Source organism: Canis lupus, chromosome 34 (assembly GCF_003254725.2).
Source record: "Canis lupus dingo isolate Sandy chromosome 34, ASM325472v2, whole genome shotgun sequence".
In the NCBI taxonomy this organism is placed as follows: Eukaryota; Metazoa; Chordata; class Mammalia; order Carnivora; family Canidae; genus Canis; species Canis lupus.
In genome coordinates this window covers 21,408,206-21,432,638 of record NC_064276.1, presented here as the reverse complement: position 1 = coordinate 21,432,638, position 24,433 = coordinate 21,408,206, and the positions used below count along the sequence as shown (strand labels likewise).

General features: G+C 40.3%; 1 protein-coding gene across 3 annotated transcripts in view; it reads right to left on the bottom strand.

Moving 5' to 3' along the window:
• TPRG1 (tumor protein p63 regulated 1) overlaps nucleotides 1–21,459 on the bottom strand; it is a 137,171-nt gene extending 115,712 nt beyond the window's left edge. For all 3 annotated transcript variants that reach the window (XM_035710400.2, XM_025425658.3, XM_035710401.2), the window contains exon 1: nucleotides 21,273–21,459. The gene's annotated coding sequence lies outside the window, so the exon portion shown is untranslated. The remainder of the gene's footprint in view (nucleotides 1–21,272) is intronic.
• Nucleotides 21,460–24,433: the final 2,974 nt, after the last annotated feature.

The following is a 24,433-nucleotide window of genomic DNA, read 5'->3' as shown; positions in this document are numbered from 1 at the left end:
TGGAGCCTGCTTCTCCCTCTGTGTCTCTGCCACTCCCTCTCTGTGTGTGTCTCTCATGAATAAATAAATAAAATCTTTTTAAAAATTAAGTTTAAAAAAATAAAATAATAAAAATACTGTATCCAGAGGACAATCTGTGAGCAGGCCAGGAGCTCAGAAAAACCCATGGTTTGTTGACAAGAACTGCTACCTCTTGAGGGTGGGTAGTGCTGGGCTGGGGCGGGAGCGTGGGAGTAAGTTCCTGTGGCTTATGGTGCTTTCAAAGAAGTCAGCTGCTTTTCTGATGGTGACACCTCTACCCACTATAAGGGGTTAACATGCTCAAGGCACATCCCCAAAATAAAAATCCACTTTTAATTTTGACATTTTGTAAAGGTAATTTATGTGAATTTATATGTGCAGCCTTTCCTGAGTCTCTGCGAGAACAGCCAAGGGATGTGCGGTGGATAAACAATACTCTAACACCTCGAAACTCCAACGAGCCCTCCTCTGTGCCAGCTGAGATAAGAGAATTGGCAAACAAGTCTTCACAATTTCACATTTTGTACATTAGTGATAACATGCCAGCAGGGCTGCTCTGTATCCTGGGAGAAAGTTGAACTGATGCAGGGTCTCTTGCCTCCCAGCTGCCCTCCTGGTGGGCAGAGTCCTGTGCTCATTCAGCAAGGGGGTGGGGTGGGGAGACACAGGGCCAGCATGAAGAATGCACCCCCATTCATTCACTGGGTAACCCTAGGGAAGTCACTCCTCTTTCTGCACTGGATATTCCTCAACTACAAAATGAGAGGCCAGACTTTATGGTTTGCATAAACAAGTAGCCCAATTCACTCAAAACAGATCCATTTTGCTGGTTTTAGACCTCGTCTGAAGCTTTCATATGGGGAGAATAATATGTGAAACTTTGAAAACTGTTGGAGTAATTATTCCCAAGTTTCCTTCCAGCTCAATTGCTCTATAAGATTTGACAGATTTTTCTTCAGTGCTAAGAATATTCTAGATCTAAGTCTAGAGAGGTTGTTCATATATGGTTTCCCCATCCCATCTATGTTACGTGACTCCCATGAACATGATAGCTCCCCTATGATTCACTGTGGCTGTGGGATCATAGGAAGAGAATTGTGATGTCACAAATTTGGGTGTCCATTATGAAGATTCTGGGGTGTTGGCCCTCTGACTTCCCTCTAGTGCAAATGGCTATCCACACTGACCAGAGCTGCTGGGACATCCACGGGGCACCTCACCCAGGCCAGGGCCAGAGACATGTTAAATCCCCAATATGTCTTCTTGCATTTAAGAAGGAAAACATGCAGAGATTTGCTGAGACCCTCACACAAGATATTAGTTTTTAAGGGGAGTTCTTCAAAAATATACAGAAAAGAACTGATAAAAACAAAGATATTGACTAGAGAAATTTGTGGGATTACAGATCAACTTGTGACTCTCTGAGATCAATTTTCTTATATGCTTCCAACAAATACTTCCACTGGTCTCTCAACAAGGGTTATGGTAAAGCTTGGGTTCCTGTAGTATTTATCTCACTGTTGTGTAATTCCCATTACATCCCTGTCTTCACTCCTGGGCCATAAGCAACTCTGAGCGCTCATCTTTATAATCCACACTTGGCATGGGCATGGCATAGAGCCGGCACCAAGTACAAGTTCTCAAATAGATGTCCTGCTTGTTTCTCTGTCAGGTCTAAGATTGAAAGGCAAGGCTTATGTCAAACCCATTGTTGTTGGCACATGACCTCATACCTCATACATGAGTGCTCAGTAAATATTGGTGGGCTGAGTAATGGAGCCCACCAATGGGCTCAGAATGGAAACATCTTCTGGACACACACGTGCAGACACACATAGAAGTACATGTCACAGTCTTTCCTCAGAGAAGCTAATAGTCTAGCAGATAATCACAGACTTTGGTGATAGAGTCATATTAGGAGAATGCGCACAAATACTGTGGAAACAGAAGGCAGGATTAATAGGGGTGAGTGGAGGGTGGGTTGAGAGTGGGGAAAGCAGGAGGTGTGGAGAGCTGACTGCTTGTTGGAGATGGGCACAAATGTTCCTTGCACAACTGTGAGGTGTGAAGAGGGGTGTGCTCAAAAGACAGCAGGTAATATGGTGTAACAGAGGTGCCAACTGCTCACCCCCAGCCCACACTTCTTGAGGAGCTGGTAACAGTTGGTTAAAACTACAGCTCTCTTATGGGATGAAAGTAGAAAGAGCTCTTCACACCTGCTCTCTGCTATCAGCACAGCTCCATTCTTGCTGGAACAGCTCCCTCACAACCAACCCAAAGGCAACCATCAGGGCTGACACCATAAGTGTTCCATTCACCCCAGACATTTCGTGAGATTAACATCACTAAAGACTCTCAGAAGTCATGGAGAGGTGTTCCACGTTGCATACAGTCCTGCTTTGCACCATTCATTTCTTCTTTCTTTCCAGAGTAACAATTTCTCCCTTATGTGTGTTTATTATTTGAGGGACATAACTGTTTGGTCCACATATCCAAGTCACTCAGGTTCTCCCCTTCAGCACTCCAAATAAATGGAGTTCCCCCACAAAGATTAATTCTGGAGGTAGCACTTAATATAAACCTGTACAAGGATTTGTGAATTGGGGAGGAGATGGCTAGGGATGTGCTTGTAAAAGTAGAAGGAACTCAACCTATAAGCCAGGAGTCACCTGTAGTTAATTATCTCAGACAGTGGCAGAGGTGTCCTACTTTGCAACTGGCCTGACCGGGAAGAGCTTAGGGCAGGGAGGGAACAGAAAAATGGTGGAATTCTTCTCCTGGGAAGGAAAATAATTAAGGCTAAATCACCAACCTTCCAACCCCCTCTAGAAAAAAGAAAACATCAGCCTACAAGGAATTGAACAGAATAAAGATATTGTATGTTGGATCCAGATGATGTACTTCAAGGGGACTATAAGCTCTCAAATATTGTTCTCACGTAGAAGTGAAAAAGAAAAGAGCAGAATAATCAAAAGAATCAACAAAGGGCAACAATTCAGCTGACAGCAGCCTCTTTCTTCCCTCTCCAAAGTAAATAGGTTCCCTGATTTTGAAGCTGCTGATTCAGAAATTAGATGGTGACAAGGCTTAGAAATTAGAATAAGTCTCTTTCCCAGTTATTGGGACATCCCAGGGGAGTGTGTGGATTATGTCACCAGGATTACTACCTACCCAGCATTAGTCCCAGTGCCAGGGAGCATTGCTAGCCCACATTCCACAACCAGATGTTCCTGGCTGGGAGCTTTGTTTAAGGAAGTCGCCCCCAAGCCTGGGTTTCCTGCTAGGCCAACTGTGACTTCTCACAGAAGATTTTGTGAAATTCAGGGAAAGATATTCATCCAAATGCTGCCAATAGTATTTTCCCCCCACATAAAAACGACACCTTTTATTATTTTAATGCAATTTTATTAGAAACATTTATATTGAAGTATGACATGCATTCAAAAAACCATAAATGTACAGATCAATGAAGGATCATAAAATAAACACATCCATGTAACAACCACATAGGTCAAGAATACTTTATTAATGGCACATTGACAGGATTAGTTTTCTCAAAGCAAATATTCAGTTGATTTCAAAAGATGGAAATCTGAGAGCACTGCCAGACATTTTAGATACTTGACAACACCCTCAGAAACCAGATGCTCAGAGAAGTGACGTAGCTCAGGTCACAAAGCAAGTTAGAGGAAGAGCCATGGTTTCAGACTCCTCTCTCCTTTTCTTATTGCCTCCGATTCCTAGGAAGACTTAGCTACTCTATGAAGAAGAGAAACCTACCCTTCATGATGACTCCTTTCTTCAAGACTCTGAGGTTAGCTCTCTTTGGCTTCATAAAGCTTGTCTCTGAGGATCTATCCTGAAGACACTGCACTAAAGCCCACACAAATGATTATTTCTTCTTTGAGGAGCTCCTGGTATATATCTGACAGATGTTAAATGAATTAATGAATTAATAAAGAGACACTTCACAATGTCCACTGATGCTTCTCAAATTCTCCTTTTGAGAATTCCATGATCAGACTGGTCAAATTCCATGATCAGACTGGTCATTTGGACCCATGGCCTGTGAGATAACCTTTCTCTTTATTCTGAAGAGGTTATCACACACAGATGGTGATGGACCACCAACTGTGTCCTATGAGGAACAGTAGAAGGAACTGGAAAATTTTAGATGAGAGGAAAGAAAACATGGAGGACACTGACCACTCTCCTCAGATATCTAAAGGATGCCAAGGAGGAAAAAGAGTGCATTTATTCCATTTGACCTTAGAAGCATAAGAAAGATGAAGAATCTCTTGTTTTTCATGACCAAGCTTCTCCAAAAAATGGTCCCCCCCATGCTGCCTTCTACTTAATTTTATCTCATTTATGCTTAAATCCATAGAAATCTGTTTTTCAGTTCCTTTGAAATATTCTCAACAAAGCTCTTGTGACTGAATCCAATAGATACTTTGCATCCTTTATCCTCCCTGATCTTCTTTAGCATGGTTGATTATTGATATCATCCTTCAAATTCTTGTATCCTTCTGCCCCTTGGAACAACAAATTCCAGTGTTCTTTCTACTTGCTTCTTCATTGTGTTTAGTTTCTTTCGGAGATACCCTGCCACAAACACACATCACACCCACATATCTCACATGCTGGTGTTTGTCAGAGCACAGTAGGGATGTTCTCTCTAAACAAGCTTCTTCATTCTTACTGCTTCACCATAATCCATAAATCTAGGACTCCCAAGCCTGTATCTTCAGTCAGATCTCTCTCCCAAGTTCAAATCCATCTAAACAGCTGCCTACTAGACACATCACCTTTGTTGACCCACAGGTACTTCAAACTCATTCCATCCAAAGATGAACTCATCATCTTCTTACTTCCTCCATAAACTTGTTCCTCCTTTTTATTCTAGTCTCAGTGAATGAAATCACAGCTCTACAGTTGCTCAGGCCAGAAGTCTGCTGGATTCTCTCTTCTTGTCCAATACTTAGCAATCAGGCACCTAGTCCTATAGCTCTTTATGCCTCAATCTATTAAATGCTCTACTTTGCGCCACTCCTAATTGCCATGACCTAAATTCACCTCTTGTTGATCATTTTAAAGGTCCTCTAACTGGTCTCTCTCCAATATTTCTTTCCCAAATTCATGCAACACACAGCAGGAAGACAAATCTTTCTAAGATACAAATAAGATTGTGCCACTGGCTACCTAACTTTCAATGAATCCTCATTGTGCTCCAAATAAAATAGGAGCTCCTGAGCATGGTAGGCATGATCTGAACTCCTACTAACCAAGTCTCACTAGGTCTCTTCTCTTCCTTTTCTTTTCCATCTTCTTCTCCCATCTTCCCCGCCACATCACAGCACACACAATCTGTGCTTCAGCCATACTACTCTATGGTTAGACTCATAAATCCACCCAGTTCTTTACCTGATAACTCCCATTGCCCTTCTTGTCTCAACTTAGAAAGCAGCTAGAGTCTTCTCTGACTAATCTTGTCTCATAACTTACATGACTCTCTACTTTTTCTGCTTGTAGACTATGTTTATCATTATGACAGTACTCATCACACTCTCTCTTAACTTGCCTTAATTTTCACATTCTCCTCACTAGTATGTAAAATAATTAATAATAGAGACATAATTTTCTTACTGCAATATGCTTAGCACCAAGTAGAGAACACAAACAGCATTCATTATGCAGTAGCTAAACAAATGGATCAGTAATAAAAATTTTTGTTCCATGGAGCACCCATGATATAAAAGCAAAGGAGGTTCAACTTAGAGAGTCTCTCTTCTCAAATGTGATGGAATCAGACCTGAAAAGAAAAGATCTGAAACCCTTTATTCTGAACCAGGCTCCAAACTTATCTGTTCCCATAAGCTTAACAGGAATGGCAATCTAGAAATGCAATTTTTCCTATGCTCCCCAGCTGCCATGATATTTATCAACCAGTTCTTTAATCAATGACTGTAATTGGCCTCTGTGAGTAGATTGTGAGCTCTAGGAAGGAATAAACCACACCCTCATTTGTCCTCTTGGATTCCTACAGGATACTTAACCCTCTGTGCAGGACAGTGAGCTCAGTCACAGTCACAGAAGATGACTGTACCACCAGAGACAGAGCAGGGGAAAAAGCCACTTCTGCTTCAAACAACCCTGACAGGTGACAAATACGAGAATCTTTCTTGAGAGCAGGTCTGAAAATACAAGGAGTAAAGAAGAGCTTATCCTGAAACCAAAGGACAATATTTGGGAGCAGACACTTAAAAGGGGTAAAACAAGACCAGACAGGGGGAGCAGTTGAGTTCTTAAAAACAGATATTGCTAACTTCTCATTTGCCGGTCATCATAACTGAAAGACAATCTATGTGTTAATATACATTGAAGTCCAATGCTAAACAAGACACCAAATGGGATAAAATAATTTAGGTGTATGGAAGTGTTATAGTAATGTCATTCTAAGGCAACTTTGGCCCAATTCCACTCCTTCTAGGTGAAAATGTTAACACCTGGAATTCAGCTGTTCTACAAGATGCTAAGAAGATCCAAGTAGGTCCAGAGAGCACCAGCCAGAGAGAGAAAGGCAAGAGAACTAAAGCAGAACATCATTCTCCCATGAAAATAATGAAGGCCAGCATACAGATATAGAGAAATGAGAGTATTTCTGTTTCAAGAAGGACCTTCAGATTCATTATAAGATGATTTAAGAAAATTAGACAGTTTAGAATGCTGATAAGTAAAAAGTAAAAGAAAAAAAAAGTTGATATTAGCTTGCTGTAGTTAGATAATAAACACAGATGAGGAATAATAACATCTGTCACAAAAGACCTTTTCTTTTTCTGTATTTCAGTAAGAAAACAAAACATGTAAGTACTTAAGAAAATATAATTATATGTGCACATAAGTAAACTATATGCACATAAATAAGTCCAGAATATTATAAAGTAAGGATAAATGTGTACTTATGTGTGGCCTGCTATATCTCCTGTTGAAGCAATAAGCAGCATGATACAGAATAGATAGTAAATGCACTGAGAAAATTAAAATGCTGCTGGTGATACTCACATTTCCTTGGTTCTGTGAAGGTGTATCTCAAGGCTGGCTTACTGGGGAGGAATACTGGTTTTGCTCAGGCTTCTGCAAATGTATGGCTTCACTCAAAGCAATCAAGGAGGTGTAGGAAAGTGGACCAGGGAAAGATTAACCAACACAGTCATATTTGTAAGTGTCATCAGAAATGTCATCTTCATATGTTAAGTACACATATATGTTGCGATATACCTCTCAATTTATCTGTGGAAATCTGCGTGTTGATGCCTGCCCCCACTTATTCTGTGAGTTTTTTTGTGAAAATCAAGTGAAAACGTTGTGAAAGTACTTTGCAAATGATGGCGAATGCCTTGATCTTGCATCTTTTGAAGAGCCATTAGTATATTATCCTAAAAGAAGGAGGCAATAAAATAATATCTGAACAGGATATAGTGACCTTCCCTGTGACCATCTCTGAAAGATGCTAAAGGGAAAGTGGCACTGCCCAGAGCTTTTAGGGACAGCTGATTCCTATCTTGACAAAGGCAAAGTTACTGGCAAGATGTGAGGGATGATAGTGAGGGAAGACAGTGTGTTTAGACAAAGGATGAGCCAGATCTTCCCAGGGGGTAACTGTTCCAACTAGGCCAGGGGATCAGATAGAAAAATGAAGCTCATAGTGCCGGAATTTGATGCAGATGCTGCCAGAATCACCCATACACACACTTCCTGTGTCAGTTCCTGCCTCTAGAGTATCCCTTTAGAATATCAAATCGGTGAAAGAACATCTGTGGCTTATATAATGTATCCTATTTGTGAATGGAGAAATTCAAGTGAATGGATAAGTTTGACCAGTCTTCAGAGCTTCTCTTTTGAGATAAGTATCACCTAATGTGGGTTGGATCACGGTATTACTGTTTGGCATTATCTCTACATCTAAGATCTTCAACTATGACCCTGCATGGTGTTTAAAGAGATCACTGAAATGTGTGACATTTTCCAAAATATATTTCCTGTTAACTCTTAGGGAAGTTCCATCTTCCCTTCTTTTTTTTAATTTAAATTTTATTTAGTTAACATACCATATAATATTGGTTTCTGGATTAGCTGTCTTCCCTTCTTAATGAGCTGGGGCCAATCTCTAATGCCCAGTACTATCCCTGGTTAATATTAATTAATTAATATTAATTAATATTAACCAGAAAAATCACTTTTTCTCTTGCATCCCACCAAAAAAAAAGGCAATGTCAGGCTCCAAATGCCATTAACGTTAGACTGCGAAATTCTGTAGAGAAATAGTAATTTTCCCACTGAAGCCCAGCTAGTGGATAAAATTATTAGAAAATGCTAGAGAGTAGTTGAAATCAACTCTCCCATTGGGAGTGACTGAATGTAGACTCTTTAACATAGGAGGAAGCATACTTATGCTAGTTCAATGTCACACCCAATATTGGCTTCTCTAAGACTGTTACTTTGTTTCACTAATAATGTTATGTATTATAGATTTAGATAGCTTGATAAAGAAAGTGGAATTGACCAATATATTGCTAGAAGCTGTGTTGGTGTATCCAAACAAAGAAATAGAGATATCATTTAAAATAACTAATATCTCTAGCTATATTTTAAACTCATCATCTTCCAGCCAATCTTCCAGCAATGCCAATCCCTCTTTAAAATAGCAACACTGTTTAATTTATAATTTATTTATAATGTCTAATGTAGATTAGATAGAATATTATGTAGCTGATGTAATAAACATAGTACATAGTACCAATACAGTAGAAAGACATTCGGGTATATATTTTTTAAAAAGATTACAAAATAGGGCAGAGCATGATCTCAGTTTTTGCAAAAATAAAATATAGATATGTATAAAAGAAAGCTAACAAGGATAGCCACCAAAATGTTAACTTTGTTTTTCTCTAATAATGAGATTATAGAAAATTATATTTTCTAATTTTCTACAATGAAAATATTTTTTAAAGATTTTATTTATTTATTTGACAGAGAGAGTACGTGCATGAGCACGAGTGGGGAAGGGGCAGAAGGAGAAGCAGACTCCCGCCAAGCAGGGAGCCAGATGTGGGACTCAATTCCAGGACTCCTGGGATCATGACCTGAGCCAAAGGTAGACACTTAGCCAACTGAGCTACCCACGGGCGCATAAAATGAAAATACATTAAAGAGGATAAAATGAAAAAGAAAGCATTAGTTCTAGCCAAAACATTAAAAACTTAATTATTTTTAAGCACACATATTTTCATCACAGGTCTCTTATTCTCCAGCACCCACCATCAGAGATAAAAAAAAAAAAAAAAAAAAAATCGTTTCGTACAGAAAATGCATCAAAATCTGGCTGCCAGAAATTCTCTAAAAATTAAAGTCAGAAGAAGGCTAAAATTCATACGCAGATGGAGCCTGCTTTCTGTACACAGATAGTTGGACTATTGGGCAATGACTTTTGTCTGCCCACTGATATGCAAAGGCTATATTCAGGAAGTAAAATCAAAAGAAACTAGAGAGATGGAAAAAGATAGTGCCTCTTAGGCAAGTTTTATCAGGAGAACTAATGACATCACTATGTGGGCCACAAGTTACAAACTTGTTATGTAAATTCTATAAGGGGAAAAGGTGGGGAAAACATTTGTCTTAGAGAGATAAGTCCAATGTGCTTCCAATGAACAGATCCTCTGAGAACAAAGCCCTTATTTACAATGGACTGAGCAGAGTAATTTGGTAGAAGTTACAGGTTTCCAGCAAAAGGTCATAGCATGGCATGTGGAGTTGGAGAAGAGGTGGGAGTCCCCTTGTTTTGAAGAGTGGCCTGGGGAAGGGGCAGGGAGGGGAGCTGTTAAGGGGAACCATTCCACACCAAATTGACTTTGACACAGGCCAGATTCAAAAACATTGGTCTGAAACAAGCCACTGTAAAATACTTTCCTTCATGCCCCTCTGCATTATGCCAATAGACTTAAAGTCATAATGTAACCCATCTTCCTTGAGAATAGGTCAAGAGAAAATATCTGGCCAAGGGAACCCATATCCCAAAATACAGTCCTAAATTTCCTTCGCACCTGCTAACTCGTCAATGATTCTCTGTGATTTGCCCTGAAATGCATCCCCTCTCTTAGCAGAGATGACTTCACCTATGTGGTATTGAATGGGTTTTTATTTTATTTTCCTTTCATACTTTTTATTCCCCACAACTTTTATAAAACTTTAGTTCTTGTTTGTTTTCATTTGTTAAGCTTCAATCCTGTTTGGGAGCTTGGCCAATCAGTAGGAGTGGCTAAGTAACACAACTTAGCTTCCTCTCCTGGAGCCTGAAAGATGTCGTGGCTTTTGATTTAAGTGCAACGTTGTGGGGGATGTGTCACAAATCACTGACCCACAACTCAAAGGTACAAATGTTTGGAGAATTAATTAAACCAACTCTTCCACAAGACAATAGACAAGGAATAGTAACGACATAAATTGATTCATTTCATGCAATCAATTCCTGTATCAGGAAATAGACTGGCACAGGAGAGAATCTTTGGAGTCAGACAGGCTTGGGTTTCAATCCAGATTCCAAATCTACCAGCTGCCTGAGGTTGAATAGCAATTTAAAACTCCTTAGCTTCCATTTTCTCAAATGTGAAGTGGATCCAATATTTACCTTTTCAGGACAGTATAGGAATTGGAGGAACTAATGGTCTAAAGGCCTAGAAAAATACCTAAATTATAATAGAGTCTTAAAATCAAGCTTAAAGATTTGAGGAAAAGGAAGCTAGAAATCTAATGATCAGTAGAATCTATGTTAGAGACACTTGAATGGTTGGGAGCAGAGCATGTAGTAACTAGTGATGATAGAGAAAGTCTTATATGCTTTCATACAAGCCTCCTGTAAGTCATTGAGTGTGTTGATTCAGACGTGAATCATCTCTCTGGGGACTTTTTCACATGCAGAGGAGGGAACTTAACTACTTGGCCCCCACATTTCTTTCCAGATCTGCGAGTCTAGGACTCTATGCAGGCCTGGTTTGGAGGCCCCCATTCTAAAGCAAAGTGGAGAGCTAAGAGGCTCTTTTCAAAGCAAATCAAATACCAAAAATAATGAGGTGGAATATATTTATTTTTACCACCATCCCAGTACAAATCAAAACTTTCTAGTCCTTGGTTATATATTTATAGAGAATCACATCTTTAAGAGCACCAGGGATAAGAAATCAACAAGAACAAGTTACTAGTTTGTTTTGGTTTTGGTTTTTAATCAACAACCAAGATACACCTAATGGTGAGAACTTCTTGCCTGGTTTCATTAGCCACCTCCAACCAGTGAGGGTGGCACTTTGGAGAGGATGCCCTTTCTAGGCATTTATCGTGCCCAACTCTCCCATTCAAGGTCAAGTTCTCCTCCCACCCCAAGCAACCACAATGTTGTGTGTCATGGCCTCCTCTCCACTCCCTGCAATGACCTAGCTGTAACTTCCTGAACCCCTTCACATAGTAAAAGTGTCCACTGAGAGGATTTCATCTTAGAACAAAGGATTTCATCTTTGTCAATTGTCTACACAACTACAATTCAAAGGTGAATCAAAACTAGATCTTCTTGTATGAAGTTGAGAAACTCATGGAAGGGGTAATAATTTAAGTATCAATCCTAAATTAGATAGGTTTAAAATTAAAGTATTTATTGTATCAACTATGTGCACACACCCCTAGTGGAATATAATGGAACCATTAGAAATCATATGTTTAAGACCGTTACATGACAGATAAAAAAAATCACAGAATAATGTTAAGTAAAAAAACAGAGTCCAAAGCTATACATAACCTATGGTTTTATTTTTAAGGACTGAAGTATATAAATAAGCAAGGAAAAGTCCTGAAAATTAACATATGGAAGTGATAAAGTGAGCTTCTCTCTAGGAGGGGGAGGTTGTAAAGGATGTCACAGCATAAGCCTGTAGTCAAATATTAATTGACATGAAAAGATATATTATTATGAAACAGAAGTGCAGATTATAAAATATTATATTTTAAAAAATCACCCACACATGTATTAGAAACACATGCACCAAAATGTTATGAATGATTATCTCTGCGTGACTGGCTTGTGGATGACTTCCACATTCTTTTTTATATTTTTTTCCAAATTTTCTAACTTTTTTTGCATTGAACATACATTATACTTAGGATTAAGGCAAAAAAGGTGAAAAATAATGTTTCAAGGATGTGGACCAAGTGAATATAAGTCAGAGTCATGGGGATTTTGGCACAAAAGGAATTGATTGAAATATAAGAATAAACATCCAAGACTTCAGAAAAATGATGGGGAAAGAGGCAATCATACAAGAGATCTTATCAAGGGTAATGGTGACACAAGGAGCTTGGAAGAGCTCCATCCTAGTCAGAGATCATTCTACCTGTGGGCCATGGAAATATACTTGTTTTTAATGTCCCTCTAATAGCTCCACCCTACCCCCTTAAGGCAGCTTTCCCTAGCTATCCAAACTCACTGGAGACAGATGGATCTCTTCAATAAGATGAAGCATTACAGCACCATAAAGTAAGTGCCTTTCCCTTTGGAGGCACTATGGGTTCCTCTTAAGTCAGAAACTGACTGCTTTGTATTCCACCCCTGCATCAACACCCAGTGTTCTCAACAGAAGGATGTATTTATGATATACACCACCTGGGGTATCACGGGAAGTCAAGGGTAGAGTAGCAAAGGGAAAGTGAGGGTAATCAGCTTAGCACTACCAACCGCTGCACGAATGGCCTCCATGACAATGGTGCAAAGAGATTTTGGTGACTTGAAAATGAGGAAATCAGTGATAACACAGGCACAAAACTACTATCTTGATAGATGTTCATTTACAGGGATTGATACAGATGATAATTTGGACCCATTTAACTTTTCTTATTACATTGTAGGCCATACATAAAAGCAAAAGAGGGAAAAGAAATCTTCCCCTAAATCTACCATGCAGAGAAAATGAATTCTGATGTGTATCTTTTAAGACTTCTCCTTATATCTGTAGATAATATCATTTTTTTACCTAAAAAATAAAGTTATGCTGGAAATATGGTTTCAAAAGCTGCCTTTTACACTTAAGATGTTGAGTTATATATTGTACATACACTTAATATATTGAATATATATACTGTGTGCCAAACACTTGGCTTTAACTGCATTGGCTGATTTCAAACTCACCATAGCCCTGTGGTCCAGGTATTAGAGTTACCCTCATCTTACAGATTAGGACACTGAAACTGGAAAAAGTTGAGGAATTTGCTCAGAGTCATATAGTGATAAGAGCTGTAAGTTGATCAAAGTTCTCTCAAACCTCAAGGCCCTGTTTTCCACCACTGTGCTAAACTGCTCAGTGAATAAATAATTTCCTATAGCAGCATATTAGTGGCTGAAAAAGTTCTGTTATGCAATCAACTATATTTATTTAGCTCGTCCCCTATTGATTCTTATTCACGTTGTTGCTTTTTTACTTTGCTTTTTAAAAATGACTATGTATTGAATGAAGATCCTTGTAGGTAAAACTTTTCAAGATCCTTAATCCTCTGTAGAAATTGTAAAAGTGGGAATGTTGGGTCAGAGTTTGTAGATTTCAGGTATTTGGTATATATGCCCAAATTACCCCTCCCAGATTAAGTCTCTGTGGAATATGAAACTCGTTTATATGTGAATTTTTTTTAAAAGGCTAGGAAGAAATCAGCCTAAAATTAAAACAAAAAACCAAGTCATAGATAGAGATTAGTAGCTGCCAGAGGTAGAAGTTGAGGGGTAGGCAAAATGGTGAAAGGAATAAAAAGGTACAGATTTCTACTTATAAAGTAAACAAGAAATGGGTATAATATACAGCATGGTGACTACTATGATACTGTGTTGCATATTTTAAAGGTGCTAAAAGAGTAGATCTTAAAAGTTCTCATCATAAGAAAAAAAATTCTTGTAATGATGCCTGGTGATAGACATTAACTAGACATATTATGGTGATTGCTTCACAACACATGCAAGTATTGAATCATTACATTGTGCACCTGAAACTAATATAATGTTAGATGTCAATTTTACTTCAATAAAAAAATAACGAAAAATATATAGCCAATTTTCCTGTGTGTCAGGAGAGAATTCTGTAATTTTAAGAAATATGTGTTTTGCAATTAATGGTTTAAATGCGTCCAGGATTTGCTTTGACTTGCAATGTTTTTTTAAGTTGTGAGATTCAAAGGTTGGGTGTGTGTGTGTTTGGAAATTTTTATTAGCTTCATATTTCTGGTCTTACTGATCCACAAGAATTCTTCATTTTATTATATGCATGAACAATTAAACAAATGTTCATAATGTCAACAGCTCTTAATGATTATATTAACACTACTGAAAGTTACAGGTGTGTGTAATGATGGTATAAAATTTTCAAAATAGACTTATCAGTTATCCAGTTTTATGTATCTCTGACCTAAAAGCATAGTGAAAAATGCCAGTTAGCTTCCACAGTTCTAGGTCTAATTTACCTAATTCACTAACTCTGCATATAAGAATATCTTGAACTTGGCTACTCTACTTTTTGCTTGTGTGGCATAGATTAATCAGCATAGTGCAACTCTACATGGTACAAAATGTTTAATTTAATTTATTAACCCAAATACATTTTGGGGAACCTTCTCTGTGCCAAGTATGGTGCTGGGGAAGGCAGAGAAATGGAGAGAGTGGGAGAAAAGCTGCAAATACAATTTCTGCCCTTAAGGAGTAAATTGTCTCTAAAAGAATCAGATCTGCAAAAAGATAATTACAAGATGGCTGGATAAAGACCTAGATAGTAATCTGTGCAAAGTGCAAAGGAGTATTCTAGGGGCAGTGCAGAGTCATGCTGAGCTGTCTGAATATATATGGATCTAAGAGCTCTTACACAGAGTAAAACATCAAATAGACGCCAAGGACCCAGTATGACCCCCTGCTAAAGACAAGGGTTACATTTTACTCTAGGAATTGCCTTTTGGTGCCACTAACGATGGGAGAGAACAGCTGCCACTGGGAGAGACAAAGGGTGTGTGTGCAAAGCTTTTTATTCTAAACATGTGTTTTCCAGGGCTGGGTCAATAATATAGGTTTCAATGTATCTCTGTTTACAGAGTAGTCATGTCCCAGTTGGGACCCATGTAGGGCTGAAGACCCAGAAATATACAGGTTGGAGCTCCATGTAAACAGGAAGAACTTTACAGCATATGACCTTCAAGTGGAAAGAAAGCAGGAGGCTGCATTAACGATGTATCATAAGTTCATTCTCAAAAAAATGAAAAGAAGAGGGAAAAGAAACAAAGGAAAATAAAAGAAATTGCATTCTCATACTCCAATATGGAGATGGTTCAATATGAAGTCCTGTGTTGACCATACTTGGAAGACTTTCCAAATATTACAAGTTTTCATTAATGCACATGCTGAGTTCTTGCTCCTCTTCCACCCTGCCCCCAGGGACCCAGACATCCTGCATCTGTGTAACAGCATCAACGGTTCAGGAGGTGCTACTGAGAGGTCTGGATTCCCTGAGCTGTGTGAGCTCTATAAAAGCACATTTCTATCATTTCCTCCCATCTTCAGGCAGAGGAAATCCTCCCTCTTCCCCCTCTACCTTGTGTCCATTTTCTCTACAAATAAGCTCCTTAAAAAAAAAAAAAGATTTATTTATTCATGAGAGACACAGAGAGAGAGACAGAAGCAGAGGGAGAAGCAGGCCCGATGTGGCACTCGATCCTGGACCCCGGGATCACACCCTGAGCCGAAGGCAGACCCTCAACCACCCAGGCGTCCCAACAAGTAAGCTCCTTGAAAAGAACATCTGTATTCATCAGCTCTACTTCCTAAGAGGAATTCCCATTCTCTCTTGGTCCCACCCAGCCACACTGCTTGCTGTGTGTTCACATCGCTGACCTCATGTCCCTCCATGTCTCAGTAGCATCTGTGCCACCCGACCACCCTCTCATCCTCAGAAAGCTCCCGCACTTGGATCCCAGCGCACGTGGCACTCACCTAGTGTGGGCTCACACTCTGGCTGCTCCCTCTCCATCTTTTTTCTTGGTTCCCATGGAACCACAGAGTAAGAGAGGGTGGTGGGAATAGAAAGAGTGGCCTGGTTCAGAGGCAGATGGTAAAGGGGCACATTGTCTATAGAAAATGTAAATGAAAAATGCTTTTCATTATTACCATGTGCTGGGTATTCTAAACAATTCCAGTGATGGAAATCTCCTCTCTGCTGGCATAGAACTGCCCCTACCATGCCCTTTCCCTTTTCCCCTTTGGTATGTTGTTGACTGGCTTCTCCTCACCTCCTTCACCCGAAACCTTGCAGTATCCAAGTCAGTCCTTAAATCTCTCTCTCTCTCTCTCTCTCTCTCTCTCTCTCTCTCTCTCTCTCTCTCTCCCTGGTCTATACTCCTTTGATAATCTCATTTAATTTCATTGCTGTAAATATCATGTATATATTGATGACTCCCACTTTTTACCTTCAGCTCAGGTATCATGAGTCTCTGATTTTTTGTTAACTCACTACTCAACATCTCCAACTTAACCTATCCAAAAGTAATCTAGCATTCCTTCAAAACTTGTTCCTGCCATGGTCTTCATCATATCAGATATAAGGCCGCTGCTCTCCACCAGTTGTTCAGCAAAAGCCTTGGAGTCACCCTTGGCTCCTTCATGTCTCATTAGTCCCCATTCAATCCATCTCAACCACAAGATTCAAGCACATGTCCTCATCTCCACACTACCAGCTTATCCAAGCTTCCACATCACTCATCCCGATCATAGCAAGAACTCCTTTATAAATCTCCCTGTTTCTGCCTGCCTTCTCCTCACCTCACCCTCATCTATTCTCAACACGAAGACCAAGGATTCCCTTTGAAATGTAAGTTAGACCATGTATTTCTTCTGTCCAAAATCTATAAATGGCTCCCATTTTACTCAGAGTGAAACTCAAAGTCCTTATTGTGTCTTACAGGGCCTGTATTATTGTTGTCCCCTTCCCTGCCCCACCATCATCTCATATATTATATATTTTCTTGATTGATTTGCTTATTTTCCATCTGTCTCATTAGACATGTAAGCTACTTGAGGGCAGAGATTATTTCTTTGTGTTCATTGCAGAGGTTTTCCGAAACCTCTAGAACCCATATTCAATAAATAGTTTTGAAGGAATGAAACTTGAAGGGATGTTTGTATTGAACAGATATTCAATAAATAGCTTTAAATGAATGACTCCTCTTCACATACCTCATTTTACTTTGTGCCACACCACCTACACATTTCCCATGAAGCACAGGCCTTTGAGATGTGGGCACAATGATGAACCAGTCTCACACACAAGCATGCAGACGAAAATTTAAAAAGTTTGGTTAATTATACAAATACCTTGTGGTGTGTGTGAAAACATTGTTCTGGTGACTGGTGGAGTCCTTTATAAGACCAGAACCTTCCCTTCAGCCCATCAGGAATGCTTTAAACCACAGTGAAGCCTTCACATATTTGTGGAATTCTTCAGCAGTATTTTAATGGAAGAGCTGAGGGCTAGGACATCCAAGAACCTTCTATAACTATTCCTTGGGGGGTGACTGCTTTCCAGACCAAAGGAAAAAGCTTATCAACTAAAAATAATGCTCCATATCCCACAAGAACTTAGGCACATCACTTTTCTAACTTTCAGATAACCCAGAGGAATAAACTTGCTCAAAAAAAAAAAAAAAAAAAGAAAGAAAGAAAAAAATTTAACCATGTTTTTCCCCCAAGTATTCTTTACAAGTTGCTCAACATGTTTTTAAAAAATATTATCATCCATCTTTGTAATTCTTCTGTATATTACCACTTTGCCTTCTCCCTAAGCATCTGATAGCGTCCACTGTGTTTAGAAGTGCTCAGTTCTGGTTTTTCCCTCTTAATTTTTTTCAAAAAACTTAAAGCTAAGCTTAGTGGCACTTACACAGTTGTTCTGTCGCTACCAAATTAAGGACTTGGATAGCAATGAACTTGGATTAAATGTCTGGTCAGTAGTTGCAACGTTCCTTGAGTCCACCATGTTGCGCCCTGTTCTGAAGTCCTTAGCCTGTCATTCAGCACCCAAGATCTGGTACAGACCCACATTTCTAGCCTCCCTCCCTCTCTGTCCCACTGGCCCTGTATACAGCCACTACAAATGTGCTCCTTCTCTCTCTCTCTCTCTCTCTCTCTCTCTCTCTCAAGTACACTTCAGATAGTAATGGCTTAGGAATTTGCTTAAATTCTTTTACTAAAAACTCTTCCCACCTCTATCTGTCCAAAGCCCAGCTCAAATGCCATTTCTTCCTTACAGCCATCCTGGTGTCAAACTACATAGTTTCCATGAATATCTCTTTACTCATTGGCTTTCTTCTTCTTGTAGCATTTATCATATTTTGTCCTGTGTTTTGGTTATTTGTGCACACATTTTCAATACTAGTAAGCCCCTCTGGGGAAGCGTCATTGCTCTTCATCCCTAAATCCCCTAACTTAGGGTGATGTACACTATAAGTGATCCAGAAGTGATTATTTTATCAGTGAATGAATTACAGAAAACATATTATTGGGCTAGTTTCTAGAATTTCAGCAATTTGTTCTGTATTATTTTAGAATGTGGAGTATTGTGTTACAATCTATGTGCTATCATACATCATAATTTCTTTTCTTATTTTTATGACATTGATCTATTGAGTAAAGAGTATTACCCTGCACTTGTCAATTTTTCTCTTGTAGGCACCCAGAGATTATGCTAGAACTGTGTCAGGTCGCTAAATACTTAAGCTTTCAAGTCACTAAGTTTTGACATCTGGTTTAATATCCTGGGTAGGTATCAGGGCCAATGGCATGTTCTGCTGAAGTCATCATTTTTCTTCCTACTCTGCAAATAATAAGAGGTTAGGGCCAAAGAATTAATTTCACCTCCTCCCTGGTGACATTGATCTGTAGCCTGGCCTATCATTATGTAGAACTAGGTTTCCCTTGAAACACAGAATGATTTGAGCTCATGACAGGTTGGAAGAAACCAAAATTGAAAAACGCAAATACTTGCTAGCCAAAAACAGGTCCCACAGAGATGCAAATGATTGGGGAATACATGCTCTATCTACAAGAAGCACATGCTGCCCAGACCCAGACAATATGTTTTCCATGTGGGTATTTGGACCCACTAAAACCAGATCTTCTGATCTTCCTGAAAAATGATATATCTGAACTTTTATAAGAAATTCCCTGGATGTTAAATATTTGCAACTGGTTCAGTTTTGTTGACCACGGCACCACAAACAAAACACATCTGAATCCTGTACTCACCTGTGGCCACTAGTCTGCAGCTCCTGGATTAAAGGAACTCTAGAACTCCACCCTGCCACTAGGTTCTACAATTCTGAATTAAAGATCACACAGCATTACAACCAGTTAAACTGAGTGACAGCTCTTTAGAAGGGTCCTAAAAGAAACAAAGACCAAGACTGGCTAAATAAAATGAAGATGCCACCAGTGCTTGCACAGCTCCTAATGCTACACCTAAGAGGTTCCAGAATTTGGCTAAAATAAATATTGCACAAGAACCAAGATAATAAGAAAAGTGTCTTCTCTAGAAGTCACGGATTCTACAGGATATGATATTTCCATCGAATGCTAAGGAAAGGCCAAAGTGCTCTAAAATGTTTAATTGAAAGGAATATTAAAGGACATCTGGGTACAATACCCCCAATGGCACAGCTCCTGCTTCTGCTGAGGAATGCCCAGCACCATTCACTATGCATCATGGGCAGTGAGAGTAGAAATGTTGTTTGGCTGACAACTTTAATGATCACTGGCCTTGTGGCCCTGTGCATATCATGTCATCTTTCTGGGCTTCAGTTTCTCCATTTGAATAAAGTAATTGATTAAGTGACTCCTTCAAGATGCTCACAGCCAGACACTACGAAACTATAGAAGTCTGCCAAAGATGGTGTAGCATGGCAACCCACTGTGTTGTGGTGGGCTCATGGGGAGAAATATTAGCACTGTCATAACAGACTCAAGCAGACACACACACACACACACACACACACACAGACACGTGCGTACATGCACATAATATTTCCTTCCACAACAGAATGCTGCAACCTTTTGAGCATGAAGGAAAAATGATAGCTAAAATTAGCATCTTAAAAAAATAAACTACATAATCACTGAAGATGAGATTTTCTTAAAAACTATAGAACAATGAGATATAATGATAGCTGTCATAAGAGAGGAAATTGCAGGAGTCAATTTGAAAGGATTTGGGGGTATTTCCACCCCCCTCTTCCTCCGCTATCTACCCCCCCTTGAGATTTGCTTTTCCACATACCACAGGAAGACTGAAAAGCTAAATATTTCCCCAGGGCTTTTATGAACTGTTCCTGCTGACATTAGGAGAGTGTCATCCAGCCCCAGATGCAAGCCTTCTCATACAGAGAGCTAGAGCATGTTTCAGGCTCCACGGAGCCATTTTCCCACATTTGCATATCACTTTTTGGTTTGCAAGGCATTTATATATTATATATATATATGTGTGTGTGTGTGTGTGTGATATATATATATATATATATAAATGCCTTCTCATTTTTTCTCTAGAAATACTCCAATTTGATGAAGCCTATATATCATTATAAAATCCATCTCAGATGAGCTCAAAAACATCCCTCCCAACCTGCCTGTAAGGAAATAACACCTTTTGTTTGTCATTTGACAGTTCGGGAAACCCTTTCACTTTTTTTTTTTTTTTTTTTTTGCTTTTTGAGATAAGATATGACTTGCTGGGTGGTACAGAAGAGGAAGAGAAGGAGGAATCAAATTTAATCTTGGCCTTAGCCTGCTGATCATACTGGAACAAATCACTTCAATTCACCAAGCCTCTGTTCACTAAGCCACTGAATAGAGAAAATTATACCTTATCCTATGGTTTTTATAAGGCAGTTGAGATCAAAATCAATATATAGATAAGTATGTCAAGCGATTTTATAGCCTGAAAAATGCTGGTCTACAAACCTCATCAACTCTGGGCAGTAAGGACTAATGGAAGACTTTTCTGTGGTCGTGGCAAACTACGAGCCTAGATGAAACTGTGAGTCAATGGTGGAAGTGGCCAGAAACCCAAGCTAGGGGCCAAGAGCAATCAAGACATAGAAATCCCATCTCTTTGCAGAACCAGTAAGAAACCACCTGGGCTTACCTGACTAGGTTGTGGCTGATCCTCAAGACTCTTCTTTCCCTTCTTGGATGAAGGGGCAAGACCACAGATAGTGGCCAGTGAAAGTGTGGTTGGCTCAGATGAAGCCTAACACGAGGGCACCCTGGTGTTGTCACCCCCTCAGTCTGAACCCTGCCTCAGCGAGAAGGCTGAGTTATGTGCTCAGACTCAAAGGGTCAAATGAAAGGATTGAGGGTGTTTACAGGGAGGAACTCAACCTGTCAGGGACAGGTTTGTGGGTGAGGCCTTTCTCGCTCTAGTGACACACCTCTCTCTCGTCCTCTTCTTCAAGATGTCCTCGATTTTCCTGCCAACTTCCTCTTTGATCGAAATCTTCTGGTGAGGTGAGCAGGAGCAGCCTCCTGTCCATTCCCCCACATCATCTGTATGTTCCCAATTAGCTGTAAGGAAGCCTAAGCCTGAAGTCTTTGTTCCTATTATTAGTATTCTTTTATGATGACTTAATTTATTGGATATTTGTGATTTTCAGCATCATCGCAACTTTTGCATTGGACATATAGAGGACATGCAGAGCGGTAGATCTCCATGAGACCAAACCCAGGCACATGTGCATACAGAATCTCTTGTCAGTATTCCTTTTAGAGTGTTTAACACACAACATGGTTTTCCATTTACGTGCATGCCCCTCTCATTAGACTGTGAGCCTCTTGAGGGTAATGACCATATCTTATCCTCCCATATATTCCCCCACAATGTCCAGCATATAGCAGGGACTAAATAAATACATTTAGAATGAATAATAAACAAAGAATATCTGTTTCATGAATCCTCATTTTCCATTGCATGGCTTCCACCTATGGGAGCAAACCAACACTAACTGACCTGGTATTCTTGGTCATCTGTAAATTGGGGATATCATTCCACCTTCAGGGATGTTGAATTTGAAAGGAGAAGCATAGGACAATGAACCTAGGGTAAGAGTTGACACAGTAACAACTGCTAGAAAATCAAATCAAATCATGATCAATTGATCTTAAAACCCAAATAAGTCTTTTCTACATAGACAGAATAAAGTACGAGCAGTGAACAGACATCACATGTTCACTTGTCTTTTTCCGTGCCTCCACCATGTCTAGGACATAATCCACTTATGGCTTCATTCAATGAGTAGTTAACTGAACAACCACCTTGACCATTCTCATTTCTCAGTGTAGACAAGGAGAGAAAAATGGACTAGATGCAGTCTCTGGCATGAAAATTCAGGAAAATAAAATATGTAGAAAGTGAAGAGCACCCAAACATCATGGATAGGATCAGAACAACTGCTGTGGGAATCCCGAGGAGGGAGCAGTCCTGGAAGACTTCACAGAGGAGGAGACAGCCTTAGCTCTGGGCTGATAAGGAGAGCTGGCATTCGACAAGTGCAGACAGTAGAATTAACTGTGAGATGGAATAAACTACAGTCCCCTGATCTAACTGCTTTATTCCCTCCTTACTATTGACCCCAGGATGAAAAAGAGAGTTTCCCATAAGTAGCATCTAGGTCACTCCACTTCTACACTGTAAAACTACAGGGCAATGAGAAGTAATTGTGAAACAAATACTGTTTCCACTCAGTGACAGGTGTCTTTATAATCAGATGGGGGAAGGGGAAGTGGCTAAAAGATGCAGGATCCCAGCCTGGGACTAACCGGTACATTGCTGTTTGAAGCATGTTATTTTAAAGGGCAAGGGATTCTGAAAACACATCTATGTCCACAGGGTAGGTAATTATCATTAGGCTTCCAGTGGCCATGGGATGCTTCTCCCAGCTCTTGCAGCAACGGGGGCAGTGACAGTGCAACCCAAGAGGGGCATGGCAGCTGGAAGAATGCCACACAGAAAACCTGGGCTCTGGGCCCTCGTTGTTACTCACTGGAATCAACTGGCAAGTAGCTTCTTCCTTCCCCAGGCCTCAGTTGCCTCTTCTATGCAATGGGATTTATAACACAGACCCCACCTGCCTTCCCAGGCTGTCCAGGGGGCTCATGAGATTCTGGAGGTGAGATGAGCTTTGTGAATGTGAAGTCCTGGCATGAATGTGTAGAACTGTCATGACGGGACACAGGATGACGAATGTGATTCACCTCTCGCCTGTCTTCAGTTATAGCGAAGGCTGTGTACAGGTGTCCTGGTGGATGACACGTTCCACAGCCATGGAACAGAGAACCGCAGAACCATTTTACCAGATGTGCACTTAGAGATCATTTCTCTTGGTGTCTCGTCCCTTCCCTCTCTTCTGTGACAGCCTTTACCATTTATTCTGCTTCCTCTTCTGCTTTAGTCCTGCTGTCACTGACAGAAAATGTGAGCTGTTGCTTATTTGGGTTAGGAAACACTGATTTAATAGATCTGCCCTCCTGCCATTTTGCAGATGGGGCCAGGGTGATACTGGTGATCACCTGGCTGCTCTCTCCCTCACCTCGGCAGGGCTGCTGTCTTCATTTTTTTTTAATTTTTTTTTTTTAAGATTTTACTTAGTTACTCATGAGAGACATGGAGAGAGAGGCAGAGCCACAGGCAGAGGGAGAAGCAGGCTCCTCGCAGGGCAGGGCTGCTCTCTTACAGTCAGGCCTGGAGCAGCAGGTGGGTGGGAGAAAGCACAGGTGGGCCCAGATCCTCAACAAGCCTGAACCAGAACCGCCACCAGCTCAGACTCCTCACTTCCCACAGAGAAGGCTTGATGCATAGACCTACACCCCTGAGAGTAAAAGGGTTTGGTCTTTAAGAATCCCACAACCCTGCTCCCCAGCCCTGCCTCCTCCCCAGGAGTCCTTTGGTAAAGAGGGGCATGGGGATGATGAACAGACCCTACCAGGAGTTGTGGAAGCAGGCAGGAACCTTCAGGCAGGTTAACCACTGAGAAATTTAGGCAGCATGAATCTCTCCTTCTCCTGAGTCCCTCGGCACACAGCGGGCCTCATGAGCATAACACTCCGCTGTGGTTAGTCTTGTCCGCTGATCCATACGTGTCTGCCCTCTTTAAAGGTAAGGGCTGGTCTTAAACATTCTTGTTAGGATCCAGCCCAGGACAATGACAAGAGAGATGTTTGGTGTTGGATGGAGGGATGGATGGATAGACAGACGGATAGACAGATGGACGGGTGGACAAATGCATGGGTGAAGGAACTTCTCTGCTCCCC